The 14,851-nt window shown below is 43.5% G+C and overlaps 1 long non-coding RNA gene across 2 annotated transcripts in view; it reads right to left on the reverse strand.

The window, feature by feature from the left end:
- The window catches only part of LOC125454967 (uncharacterized), a 102,388-nt gene that overhangs the window by 31,219 nt on the left and 56,318 nt on the right, over positions 1 to 14,851 (reverse strand). The window lies entirely within an intron of this gene.

Below are 14,851 nucleotides of genomic sequence, written 5' to 3' on the forward strand. Positions count from 1 at the left end.
GGGGAGGCTGTTAATCAAGGTACACAAAATAATAAGGGACTTGGATAAAGTAGACAGGAAAAACTTGCTTCCAGTAGTGGATAGGTCAATCATCAAGGGGACACAGATTTAAGATGATTAGTCTGAAGGATTTAAGGGCACATAAGGAAAACTCTTTTTACCCAGAGGGTATGGATATCTGAAATTCTGCACAGTTTGGTGGATGAAACAGAAACCCTGAACATAGAAACATAGAAAATAGGAGTAGAAAAGGCCATTGAACCCTTTAAGCCTGCTCCCCCATTTAATATGAACATCAAACTCAGTGATAATGGGAACTGCAGATGCTGGAGAATCCAAGATAATAAAGTGTGAAGCTGGATGAACACAGCAGGCCAAGCAGCATCTCAGGAGCACAAAAGCTGACGTTTCGGGCCTAGACCCTTCATCAGAGAGGGGGATGGGGGGAGGGAACTGGAATAAATAGGGAGAGAGGGGGAGGCGGACCGAAGATGGAGAGTAAAGAAGATAGGTGGAGAGGGTGTAGGTGGGGAGGTAGGGAGGGGATAGGTCAGTCCAGGGAAGACGGACAGGTCAAGGAGGTGGGATGAGGTTAGTAGGTAGCTGGGGGTGCGGCTTGGGGTGGGAGGAAGGGATGGGTGAGAGGAAGAACCGGTTAGGGAGGCGGAGACAGGTTGGACTGGTTTTGGGATGCAGTGGGTGGGGGGGAAGAGCTGGGCTGGTTGTGTGGTGCAGTGGGGGGAGGGGACGAACTGGGCTGGTTTAGGGATGCAGTAGGGGAAGGGGAGATTTTGAAACTGGTGAAGTCCACATTGATACCATATGGCTGCAGGGTTCCCAGGTGGAATATGAGTTGCTGTTCCTGCAACCTTCGGGTGGCATCATTGTGGCAGTGCAGGAGGCCCATGATGGACATGTCATCTAGAGAATGGGAGGGGGAGTGGAAATGGTTTGTGACTGGGAGGTGCAGTTGTGTGTTGCGAACTGAGCGGAGGTGTTCTGCAAAGCGGTCTCCAAGCCTCCGCTTGGTTTCCCCAATGTAGAGGATGCCACACCGGGTACAGTGGATGCAGTATACCACATTGGCAGATGTGCAGGTGAACCTCTGCTTACTGTGGAATGTCATCTTGGGGCCTGGGATAGGGGTGAGGGAGGAGGTGTGGGGACAAGTGTAGCATTTCCTGCGGTTGCAGGGGAAGGTGCCGGGTGTGGTGGGGTTGGAGGGCAGTGTGGAGCGAACAAGGGAGTCACGGAGAGAGTGGTCCCTCCGGAAAGCAGACAGGGGTGGGGATGGAAAAATGTCTTGGGTGGTGGGGTCGAATTGTAAATGGCGAAAGTGTCGGAGGATGATGCGTTGTATCCGGAGGTTGGTAGGGTGGTGTGTGAGAACGAGGGGGATCCTCTTTGGGCGGTTGTGGCGGGGGCGGGGTGTGAGGGATGTGTTGCGGGAAATACGGGAGACGCGGTCAAGGGCGTTCTCGATCACTGTGGGGGGAAAGTTGCGGTCCTTAAAGAACTTGGACATCTGGGATGTGCGGGAGTGGAATGTCTTATCGTGGGAGCAGATGCGGCGGAGGCGGAGGAATTGGGAATAGGGGATGGAATTTTTGCAGGAGGGTGGGTGGGAGGAGGTGTATTCTAGGTAGCTGTGGGAGTCGGTGGGCTTGAAATGGAGCCTGCATCCTTCCATCCATCTTTGTGACATTTATCAACTTGGAGATATTACATTTAGTTCTTTCATCAAAAACATTAACGTATGTTGTGAATAACAGGGATCCAAGCATTGATCCCACTAGTCATTGTCTGTCACTCAGGAAAAGACCCATTTATTCTTATTCTTTATTTTCTATCTATAAATTGGTTTTTGATCCATGTCAATACACTGCCCACAATCCCACATGCTTTAATTTTGTATGCTCATCCACTGTGTGGGACCTTACTGAATGCCTTCTGAAAATTCAATGACCACACCTACTGACCATCCTCTTGCAACCTCAAAAACTTCCAGTAGATTTGTCAAGCAAGACTTGCCTCCTGTAAATATATGTATTGTCACTAATTGTTTTTTCTTCACATACTTACTTTTGAAGCTCACTTTTTGAGCTTGTATCGGCTCATTTAAAAAGACTTAAAGCATGTTGACCTGCAAGACTATGGCCCAGCTTCTGTGAAGTGGGATTAATATTGGTGGTTAGTTTATTCAGCCAGCACAGACATCATTGGGTTGAATGGCTTTCCTCTGCACTTTAATTTTTCTGCGGTTCTTTATGGAAACAAGGCCACCAATTCACACACTATTTGGCCATAGAAAAAGATATTAGGAAATGAAATGGCAACCACTCTATATTTTGAGTGATGTTCACGGAAAAAATCTATTTTGCCAGGACATCAGGGTGAAACCTTCTTCTTTCACTCATCATCAAGGGATCACCAATGGCCATCCAAGAGGGCATCCAAGAGGCTTAAGAATTAGGATAGCATCAGAAGTCCAATAGAGGAGACAACGAGTACAATAATGAGGGTCGATGCAGTCAAGATTATTCACGTTCCAAAAGTTTACAAAGCCCCGCAAAAATGGACGTAAATGTAGTTTAGAGAAAAACTGGCTTCACAACAATCCACAATACCATTTCAGAGGGTACTCTGATTTTTTTTTCCCTTGCTGCTCCAGGTCAGAGATGTTCATGAGGCTGGTTGGTACTCAATCTGTCTGGCCCTGTTCCCTTGTGTTCTCCTGCAGATTGAGTGAATTGAGAGAGTTTTTGAGTGTCTCCTATAATATTGGGTGGATGAAGCTTCCATTCGTTGTGCAGTTACCAAGCAGGAGACGAGTAAAAGAGACAAAAGATGGAGAGATGTTGAATAAAGAAAACACGTGGCTGGTTTTTGAAGTGAGGAAGGCAACATACAGCAAGTTGGCGATTCTGCCAAGCTGCTGAAATGAGAAGAGAACAGTGTTCGTGTCAGCTGTAAAGGAAGCAAGAAATGGATGAGTGTGTGCTTGTAATGAAATGGCTTGAAGAGTTTGATTGTAACATTTTATACTAGGGAGTTTGTTGAAAGTGGTAAGGAAGGCGTGAAAGCTTGTTGCATTATGTTGTTGAGATAAGTAAAAATGAAAAGCTGTACTTATTACTCTTCCAAAAGTTGTTGAGGTGTTTCTCATACTGGATTGAGGTACTTGGAAAATCACATCAATCTCTCTCCGTGGTACTGAAGTAGGAATGAGGGAACTAATATTAGTAGAATTCGAATCAAAGTGCATGGCAGACATCAAATAAGTGTTGCAGTTGTGCTAAATTTCTTATGCAGGCTATAAAGTTACAGCATTGAAGTAGATTATTCCATGTTGCTCAGAGCAAGGAAATAAGAGGAACTGAGAATCTAGACAAGATTGTTCATTCATTGTGGAAACTAACAGTCCCAAGATTGAAGTTTGAGATAACAGGGGCTTGCACGAGGTTGAGAATTATAAATGTCTGCTGAAAACCCTATCTTGGAGGAATTTCTTCACGCAACTGAAATGGCCAGTCCTAATGAAGACTCTAGGCCCGAAACGTTGACCGTTTTGCTCCTCTGAAGCTGCCCGGCTTGCTGTGTTCCTCCAGGTCCACACTGTATCAACTCTGACTCCAGCATCAGCAGTTCTTGCTACCGTCGACACAGGGATTTGGCAGGCCAATTCAGCAAACTTAACTAAATAATGAGTCCACGGGTGATGTAATGAAAGATAGTGTGCTGGCAGGATTGCTTGGTTAAACAAGGAGGTAGTATTGTTCTCAGGGTAAGCCAGACAAATTAACATGCAGTCATAGGGTAAAACAGGAAAGGATCACTTCTTATATGGAAGAGACTTTGAGCTAAACAAAACTCTGGTTATGACAGACTAAGATTCAGAGTATGGACCAAGGGGTCCCTCACTGAGCTTTTAGGAGATAAAAATGAAAAGATTGTGATAAAATGACTCAGGAACATTGGGGTCGTTTTGGGCCAGGTATAAAGAGTAAAGAGTTGTGGGAAAGTCAGGTGGAAAGAAAAAAGGGTGATAGCATAATATTTTATGCCAGTGTCACTCTGAGATGCACTGATCAGGATAATCTGTGATAGGTAGGTTAACTCAGGGAAGGAAAAATGGTTATAGAAGCAAGAAGCACTTTGAACCAAACTCTCAAGTTTCAATAAACAGTAGCCAGGACCTCCCAGGCAATTGTTCTTTCAAGACGATTCAGATTTTGGCAAAGTAGACTGGAAGGACTGAGGTATCAAAGTCTGTAAGTATGGACACTGGGACAGCTATCCACTGGGAATCACCCTGGGACCTATATCCCTGTTTAAGACCCCAATGTTGTCCCCCTATGCACCCCTTCCTTTGTGTAGGAAGAGTCTATACAATGTCAAAATGCACCTGCAGAAACAAGGCATAGACAGATATCTGATCCTGGCAATCCTGGTTAAACTTGACCTTGACCACAACCATACATAAGCCATTCAAGTCAGATAAAATTCAGATTATATGATTGCCCATTCTTTGGTAACGATGCCTCGTTTTGGAAGCAATTAAAAGATATGAAAGAGCAACACAGCAAGTGTATAAAAAATGTACACATCCTCATTTGAGCAAAATACCCGTAGGAGCATTGGGCCTTGAGTCCAGATAATATTGAAGATGTCTGGCGATGACAGTGCCATCTACAGAAATATGATGGGCTTTAGGGCACAATATTGGTGGCATTGGGCAATAGACAAGCCAATAGTAGAGGTTACCCAAACTACAGTGAATATGCTGATTGAAAGTGGTATGGGAAGAATTCTACAGAGCACAGGCCCTACATGGAACATCTTAAAATGTTAAAAGAAATCAGTCAGAACCAAAAAATAAACTAGATGTGGAAATCTTGGTTGTTATGAAACTATCGTACACTATACAAGTGTAAGAGGCATTAAACAAGCAAAATATTCCTCAAACACCACCAGAAAACTGACATCAAACGAGGCCATCAGATCCAAACAGTATCAGAGATAATGGGAACTGCAGATGCTGGAGAATTCCAAGATAATAAAATGTGAGGCTGGATGAACACAGCAGGCCAAGCAGCATCTCAGGAGCACAAAAGCTGACGTTTCGGGCCTAGACCCTTCATCAGAGAGGGGGATGGGGAGAGGGAACTGGAATAAATAGGGAGAGAGGGGGAAGCGGACCGAAGATGGAGAGTAAAGAAGATAGGTGGAGAGGAGAGTGTAGGTGGGGAGGTAGGGAGGGGATAGGTCAGTCCAGGGAAGACGGACAGGTCAAGGAGTTGGGATGAGGTTAGTAGGTAGCTGGGGGTGCGGCTTGGGGTGGGAGGAAGGGATGGGTGAGAGGAAGAACCGGTTAGGGAGGCAGAGACAGGTTGGACTGGTTTTGGGATGCAGTGGGTGGGGGGGAAGAGCTGGGCTGGTTGTGTGGTGCAGTGGGGGGAGGGGACGAACTGGGCTGGTTAGGGATGCAGTAGGGGAAGGGGAGATTTTGAAACTGGTGAAGTCCACATTGATACCAAATGGCTGCAGGGTTCCCAGGCGGAATATGAGTTGCTGTTCCTGCAACCTTCGGGTGGCATCATTGTGGCAGTGCAGGAGGCCCATGATGGACATGTCATCTAGAGAATGGGAGGGGGAGTGGAAATGGTTTGCGACTGGGAGGTGCAGTTGTTTGTTGCGAACTGAGCGGAGGTGTTCTGCAAAGCGGTCCACAAGCCTCCACTTGGTTTCCCCAATGTAGAGGAAGCCGCACCGGGTACAATGGATGCAGTATACCACATTGGCAGATGTGCAGGTGAACCTCTGCTTAATGTGGAATGTCATCTTGGGGCCTGGGATAGGGGTGAGGGAGGAGGTGTGGGGACAAGTGTAGCATTTCCTGCGGTTGCAGGGGAAGGTGCCGGGTGTGGTGGGGTTGGAGGGCAGTGTGGAGCGAACAAGGGAGTCATGGAGAGAGTGGTCTCTCCGGAAAGCAGACAGGTGTGGGGATGGAAAAATGTCTTGGGTGGTGGGGTCGGATTGTAAATGGCGGAAGTGTCGAGGATGATGCGTTGTATCCGGAGGTTAGTAGGGTGGTGTGTGAGAACGAGGGGGATCCTCTTAGGGCGGTTGTGGCGGGGACGGGGTGTGAGGGATGTGTTGCGGGAAATACGGGAGACACGGTCAAGGGCGTTCTCGATCACTGTGGGGGGAAAGTTGCGGTCCTTAAAGAACTTGGACATCTGGGATGTGCGGGAGTGGAATGTCTTATCGTGGGAGCAGATCCAAACAGTATTTTGCCAGCGGGATGACCAGGCACTGTGTGAGGGATTCCAGACAGAATAAACAAGGAGGGACCAAGGGCAGTAATTTTGGGGAAACACAGCCTTGAGTAGAAGTATTGTGCAATTGGGGAGGAAAAATGGGACATGACTTTTGTTGATGGCCTGACAAGGGAGAATGGGATAGCCTTGATTAATAAGTCAGTCGAGAGGTGATCAAGATGGTCACCGGAAAGAGAAGAAATTGTAAAGGGCACTGGAAATGTTGAAGGAGAGGCCGGTCTTGTGTGATATTACTTGAAGATGAGGAAGGCTGTGGAGGTAAGGGCATTTTGTTTGATGAGGAGGTGGTGAATTGTTTGTTAATGGAGCTACATAGATAGGAAGTCCAAGTAGGGATGTTGTAAAAGGTAATGGGAAAATATGAAACAAGGTACTCTGTGTGGGGATACCCTGCTCATGTAGCAGAACCAGTATTGCGCATGAAGGCATTATAAAGAGGTGATGGTCAACAGGCTAATATTCATACAGATAAAACATAGAACAGCATAGCACGGCACAGGCCCTTCAGCCCACAATGTTCTGCAGACCAATGACCCTACTCTAAGATCAAACTACCCTGCATACCCTACATTTTATTATCATCCATGTGCCTATCCAAGATTCGCTTAAATGAATGTAATGTATCTGACCCCACTACCACTGCTGATGTGCAATCCATGCACCCACCACTCTCTGTGTAAAGAACCTACCTTTGACATCTCTCCAATACCTTCATCCAATCACCTTAAAATTATGCGCCCTTGTATTAGTCATATCCACCCTGGAAAAAGTGTCTCTGGTCTCTATCCATACCTCTCATCATCTTGTGCACCTCTATCAAATCACCTCTCATCCTTCATCACTCCAATGAGAAAAACCCTAGCTCCCTCAACCTTCCCTCATAAGACCTGTCCTCCAGTCCAGGCAGCATCCTGGTTAATCTCCTCTGCATCCTCTCTAAATCTTCTACATCCTTCCTATAATGAGACAACCAGGTGTCATCCAGTCAGGGTTTATAGAGCTGCAGCATAACCTCATGGCTCTTAAATCCAATTCCCCTGCCAATGAAAGCCAAAACACCATATACCTTTTTAACAACCCTATCAACTTAGGTTGCAACTTTGAGGGATCTGTGGACGTGGACCCCAAGATTCATCTGCTCCTCCACACTGCAAAGAATCCTGCCATTAACCCTGAAATCTGCATTCAAATTCAACCTTCCATAATGAATCACTTCATACTTTTCTGGTTGAGTTCCATCTGCCACTTCTTTGCTCCGCTCTGCATCCTGTCAATCTCCCATTGCAACCTACAACAGCCCTCCACACTGTCCAGAACTCCACCAACTTTTGTGTCATCAGCAAACTTACTAACCCATCCTTTCATTTCCTCATCCAAGTCACTTATAAAGATCACAAAGAGCAGAGGTCCCAGAACAGATACCTGCAGAACACCACTGGTCACCAAGCTAGAAGATGAATACCTTCCATCTACTACCACACTGTCTTCTATTGGGCAGCCAATTCTGTATCCAGACAGCCAGATTTCCCTGAATCCCATGCCTCCTGACTTTCCAAATTTGCCTACCATGGGGAACCTTATCAAATGCCTTGCTAAAATTCATATACGTCATATCCACTGCTTGACCTTCAATGTGTTTTGTCACTCCCTCAAAGAATTCAATAAGGCTGGTGAGGCATGATCTGCCCCTCGCAAAGCCATGCTGACTATTTCTAATCAAATTGTGGTTTTCCAAATAATTGGAAGTACTATCTTTCAGAATCTTCTCCAATAATTTGCCTACCGCATGAGTAAGACTGACAGGATGATCCCTAATCCCTTGCTTGAACCAAAAGAATAACATTTGCCACCCCCAACTCATCTGGTACTACTCCAGATAGTCAGTACACCTTCAGGATTGTACACATGTAGATGGTAGCATGGGCAAGGATGGGCGATATAACATCAGGAAGGGGGTAACATTAAACATGAGGAGTTTGATCACTCACTCAGGCAGTAAGCTTCTCAGACATTGCAGCTGTCATAAAGGCCAAGGTCTGCCTAAGAATAGATTACCCTGTTTAGACAAAGAATTGGTGAGCAGATCAAATAACAAAAGATGGTTTTGGCATTGAGGGCTGTTGGTCCACTAGTCGGAAGGAGGTCAATGTAATAAGTTTGCAGGAAGAAATACCTTGGAAGAACAGGAAGAGTGGGAATGAGAACAGGTCTGTAAAGGAGGAGTTGGTATTTAGTGAAAGAATGGCAGTCTCATAATGTGTCAGACAGAACTTGTTGGAATTGGTCTGCTGTCCAGGGAAGAAATGGCATGTTGCAACCTATGGATTGCTGCTGACTGTGGGCTGACAAAGGCCAGACCACAGCCCGATATTGTCAAGGGTGTTTGAACTGCACAAAACATTGAGGAGGAAAGGCTGTTAAAGTTCATTAGCCAACCAGCTACAGATCAGCTTCACAGGTTCCATACCTAAAGACGGAGGGAAAATATATTGTTTCATGACCAATTGTGATGGGTGGAAAAATTCAAAACATCAGATCACTTAGAAGTCTTGCTTGAGTCTAGCTAAAAGGAAAAGTCTTTTTGTGTGTCGTTACCAATGGGAATTGGGCATAGTTGGCTGGACCAGCATTTATTGCTTCTCCGCCGTTGCTCTTGAGAAGGTGGTAATAGGCTGCCTTAGTAGCAGAAACACTCATGTAGGGATTATTTCTCCAAGTAAATGTGGATCAAAGAATCTATTTTACAGGGAAAGTAGTGAAAAAAGCTATGGTAGCTCCTAAGAACAAAACATAGATTTCACATCCTGTACCATCCCCAGATTTCAGGCATAATAGAATGAGTGAACTGGACATTAAAGATAAACATTCAAAGGCCATAGAATAGAGACAGTGTTTGATGGGATGTTTTCCCTATGATACGCATATAACCAATAACAATCCTATACCCGATGACTGGACTATCATCTTTTGAACTCATGACTGGAACAATTATGTGGTTCCTGCAGCGGACAAGAAGTGAAGATGTAATGTCATTGAGTGATGAGAGTTAGAAAGTTTGTAGTAGCAATGCATGACAGCTAAAGGGATTGAGGTCTGAGATGATGACAGGAGAAGACTAGAAAAGGATTGGGGGGAAGAAAATATCATGGGGTATGCTGATGGTAGGTCAGAAGGTTATGATAAAGACATTCTGTAATAGGCCCAGGTTCACCCTGAGATAGCAGGATCACATAAAGCGTTACTGATGAGTGACACAGCATGTGGCTCAAAATGGCAGATCAATGAAGCTCCTGTATCTGCTTCTGTAATACTCTAAAACCTGTTAAGACTCTGATAGAAGGAGTGATAATCAAGATAACCAAGCCCAGCATTCCACGAGCCGCACTCAAATTCTAAATATCTTAAATATGGTTAATTTGTTTCTCATTATTATTGCCATCTAAAACAAATGAGACTCATCACAAGATTCCTTCAATAAACTCAAAATTATGATTCTATGATTCTACAATAAACTATTTAATTTAAAAAAGTGTATTCTTTAAACAGGTGGAAAATTTGGTTATCAAATAAGGGCAACGAAAAATTTAACAATATCCTTTAACCTCAAACAAATATGTTCAAAAACACACAAGTCAATATAGTTCTGCAGAAATGTCACAGGTTGTGAAAAAAAAACATCAAGAGGGAAATACAATCCTAAAGGCCAAGGGTATCACTTCAGAAGACAGATGGGTTGATGTCTTTTAGTTCCTTTGATTCTCTCTTGACAGGACCAAATTGCTGACAGTCACAGAGTTATGGAAATCTTCAGGCCCGATTTCAGATGGGAAATAGTTAAGAGTTTTGGCATTTTAAATCTTATCCAGTTTTCTTCACATAGGAAGTGAGAACATTTATCTAGTTTTGCTTTAGTCCCTTACTGACTGAAAGAAAGAACTGTTTTCAATGCAAACTCCTCCAACCAATGTTCACATACAGGTCTGTGAAAATGCAGTGTCCTCAGTTCAGAGGCTGTTACCAGACAGCAAACGGCACAGATCCTAGTGCTTTTCCAAGTCTGTCTGGCAATTAAGAGCCACAACGTTCAGTTCTTATCACTCTCAAAAGTTCTTCTCTCAAACTTGTTTACTTTCCATTTACCAGCATGTAATAATACAAAAAAACAGAAGATCTAAAAATGCCAGAAATCAGAAACAGAAACAGAAGCTGTTGGCAAAACTCAAAAGGTCTAGCAGCATCTGTGGAGAGAAATCAGAGCTAGTGTTGTAGGTCCAGTGACCCTTCTTCAGTATTCCTTTACCTTTTAACTTTTCATTTCCAGTTAGTCAAATGGTAAAGCCTCTCCAACCTCAAATTTTCCAAACAGTTCAATAGGCCAGTTTGTCAGAGGAAGGCATTTATAAGTATTCCTAACAAAGCCATCAGTAATAATAATGCCATAATAGTATTGGTTAGTCCTCTTGAAAAGGCCTTTAAGGTAGTCCGAATTTTCCCATGCATGGGTTCTATTTGACAAATATGACAAAGATCTTCTATGGACGATTTGAGTGTGACAGCATTTACAGCTTTTATTTAGAGATCACTGACCAGTTTACTGTGAGGGGCTTTCAGCTTGCAGACAGGACTCTCACTGGCTACGTATTCAAGTATTTGTTCAAAAACAAGTACAATGGCGGCACGGTGGCTCAGCGGTTAGCACTGCAGCCTCACAGCGTCAGGGACCCGGGTTCAATTCTAGCCTTGGGTAGCTCTGAGTGGAGTTTGCACATTCTCCCCATGTCTGCGTGGGTTTCCTCCAGGTGCTCCGGTTTCCTCCCACAGTCCAAAGATGTGCAGGCTAGGTGGATTGGCCATGCTAAATTGCCTGTAGTGCTCAGGGGTGTGAGAGTTATAGGTGATGGGTCTGGGTGGGATGCTTCAAGGGGCAGTGTGGACTTGTTGGGCCAAAGGGCCTGTTTCCACACTGTAGGGAATCTAATCTAATCCACTTAATGTCTTCTGGCAAAGACAATAAATGAGGTGGCTATCCACACAAAGTACAAAGACTATTTATTCTGAAGACTTACGTCAACAATCTTTCTTGTCAAGGATAATCCTGGAGTGGAACAAGCTGCCAAAGGAAACACTACAGCCCAAAAACTTGAAATCTTCAAGACCTATCTCCAGATTATTTCCATTTCTAAGTCTTAATTTATAAGTCTTTTACTCTTGGGGTTATGTCTACAGGCTGGTTTAATGAGCTATAATTATTTAAATGCTAGCAGAATATGGGTATTAGTCTGTGACATCAATGCAACCACAGCAGAAGCTAAAGCACCCCATGAGTCATCCATCCAAAGCCTAGGCACAGTCTGATCCGTGGCCATTAGTTTAGTGAGTTTTGTCCCTTCTCAGCCAGACCACTAGATGGAAGTGCAGTGTGGAAGCAAGATATTCCACTTGACAAGTGATTAGAATCTTATACATGCCTAACCTATCAGCAAGCTATTGAGTGTCGCTAAGAGTGATTATGAGAACTCTGTAATTCGGTTCATCTTTACCTCTCAGAGAGAAAAGGATATTTGTTTTTTTGGCATCTAACTTGAGAAGATAAATAAATGCTTAACATAAATAAACACACCAGTCATTGCAGAAAAAGGCAACTTTTGCCATAGGGTCTGGAAAATGTTCTAGATCATTCAATTGATCAATGAAACTATCCACTTTTACAAATTAAGGAACTTATTAGTATTTTCCAAATTCAAGGCAATGGATTTGAGATGGATAATGGCCTCAGTAGCTAATAATGTCAGATGGCAGAATCTCTTAATTAGGTGAAAGTTCTCACTATGTAGTCTCAACGTTTGTCTCTTCTCTGAGTGTTGAAACTAAGTTTGTGATGATTCAGTTTGTCACTCACTCAAGATTTTTTTCAATTGGGCTTCAACAATTGTAGCGAATTCTGTTAGAGCCAATCAAAAACAGATTGTAATTCTGACTCAAGCAAAGATTTAATTTTATTCAAAAAAAGCTAAATAAAATTCAGGAGTAGCTGAATGTTGGTAGGTTGGTAGAAATCTAACCATTAATTTACTGTGGGATTGATGACAATTTATTTGATTTTGTTTTCAGAAGGATGCCCTTTCAAATATGTCATCCTGGACAGAATATGTGTTCACATACATCAAGATTTCAAAACTAGAGCTATTGATTCCTATCAGAAGTCAATAAATTGGGCATTTCTTGCAGCCAGCAGGAAGTAACTCCCAAGTCATGTGCTCATGGTATATTGGTCCAAAATAAGATTCCACTCTTTCCTTAAAATCTTTAGCAGCACTTGTCGACATAGCATAGACAGCAATTCTACATAACAAAATTCACCATAGTACTTATCTTCTTATATTCATGAGTCACAGATCATACCAGCTTATACAGAAACATGTATTAATTACCAATATTGCACTGTTCTACATTTACTTGCAGGCAAATGACTTATTGTGCAAAGCAATACTAGATTTGTGGCCTACACCTCCAGTGAAGTGAATTCAGACTATTTTGTATAAATGCCTTATCAGGCTGCTATGCTGTAGTTAAACAGCTTTATTCTGAACTGCATGAAGCACATGTCTCACAGACATTCTGTCTCCACCCCCTATCCAAATATTTCCACTTCCTGAGTTCACAGGGAGGTCACACTTGTTTTGAAAGTGGCAACTCTACATCCAGTCTATGGTTTATTGAAAAAAACTACAAGTCCATTCTAGACAGTTGTTTTGTAAGATATCCAAATTTTCCCAAGCAAGCTTCTGTTTCCCTCTAGGTACTGAGACAAATGTCTAATTCTCCTCAAGTATATGATTCAGTTACAGATGTTTATTGGCAGCACCTGATTCTTTCATTTGTTTTTTTTAGCAGATTCAAATGCTTGAGGCTAGCACTGCATTCATAGAAGTGTAAGGTTTCTTACATTTGGGTTATCCCACTGATAAAGGAGAACCATAAGACTGAGTTTGAATCTGCAGGAGTTGGTAGGATTAAAAGCAAGTAGGCTGAAATGAACATCCGAACAACACCTGTAGTCTTGACCATGCGTAGAACAGTAAGCAGTCAACAAATGCACACCAACCAATCAAAAACAATCGGATAGATTTTACGCATCCACTGTTTCACCTCACCTCCACTACGGCTTGTTTTATGCTGAATATCTAGCCTGCCATCTTGTTGCTCACCGCTGCCCAGCCCCCATAATGCAAGGGGTGTAGACGTCTCACATTTGGCTGCCTGCTTTAAACCTTATTGAGACCCTTAAATAGCTATCTATTGCCCATTAAAGGCTTTCAGTCCACTGGCATAATACATTGGAAAGTGGTAGACAGGTGGAGTGAAGAGGCCATTACTTCAAACATAAGTCATTAGAAAACTGGGAGGAAGCAGGGTACACCATTTGCCCTCTGTGCATCAGCAGCATCCCAAGAAGTTAAGCCTCAGTTTGTGCCTTCTCACCTGGTGTTCAAAGCCCACCTCTATCATCCTCCCCACCTTCTCTAGGAAGCCAACTCCCTTTCTGCCCTAAAAAGCTGAGGATTTGCTTTGCTCCAGTTGCTGTCGCCCTTCTCGATGGAGATGACTGCAATCCCAGTAATGCCAAATCCCAAGTTCTGGTGTAGTTGGGGGGACTTCAAGAGCTGTCAGCCAATCAATTCGGCTGGTAACTTTTGTTTTTAGAATTACAATCCCTACAATGTGGAAACAGGCCCTTCGGCCCAACAAGTCCACACAGAACCTCAGAACATCCCACTCAGACACATTCCCCTATAACCCACCTAATCTACACACTCCCGAACACTACGGGCAATTTAGTACGGCTAATCCACCTACACTGTACATCTTTGGACTGTGGGAGGAAACCGGAGCACCCGGAGGAAACCCACGCAGACACAGGGAGAATGTGCAAACTCCACACAGACAGTTGCCTGAGGCTGGAATCAAACCTGGGTCCCTGAAGCTTTTGAGAGCAGGATTTTCTACTGAGAGACAGAAATCTGATTTTCACCTCCTTTAAGACTGCATGTTATGTCCGCTGGGTTTACCTTGTTTGCAGTTGATTGGGTCAGGATTGACCTTTCTTTCACTGCCCAAACTAAACAAATTTTCCTCCTCTTAAAACTAATTCCTTTTACAAAAATTGAAGGTCCTTATTTTGTCTTATATCATCCTATTGAACGAAACACGTGTACATTGAGACACTTCTTAGGCTACAAAGTTGAACTTAAAAGATAAAGTGATGTCAAGACAGTATTGGACTGACTTTGATAAAACTGAATTCAAAGAGAATTCGGGGAAACCTTCTACAGGTTAAAGTCACATGTGACATAGAGCAAGATGATTATTGCCTTTGGAGGGGAAGTTAAGCTGCTCAGTCCTGAAACATTACTGCTGGAATTTCTCAAGGTAGTGTCTTAGGCTCAACCACCTTTACCTGGCTCATCAAAAACCTTCCTTTCACTGTAACATAACAAGCTCAGGATTTT

The sequence above is a fragment of the Stegostoma tigrinum genome, chromosome 9 (assembly GCF_030684315.1).
Source record: "Stegostoma tigrinum isolate sSteTig4 chromosome 9, sSteTig4.hap1, whole genome shotgun sequence".
NCBI classification, from domain to species: Eukaryota; Metazoa; Chordata; class Chondrichthyes; order Orectolobiformes; family Stegostomatidae; genus Stegostoma; species Stegostoma tigrinum.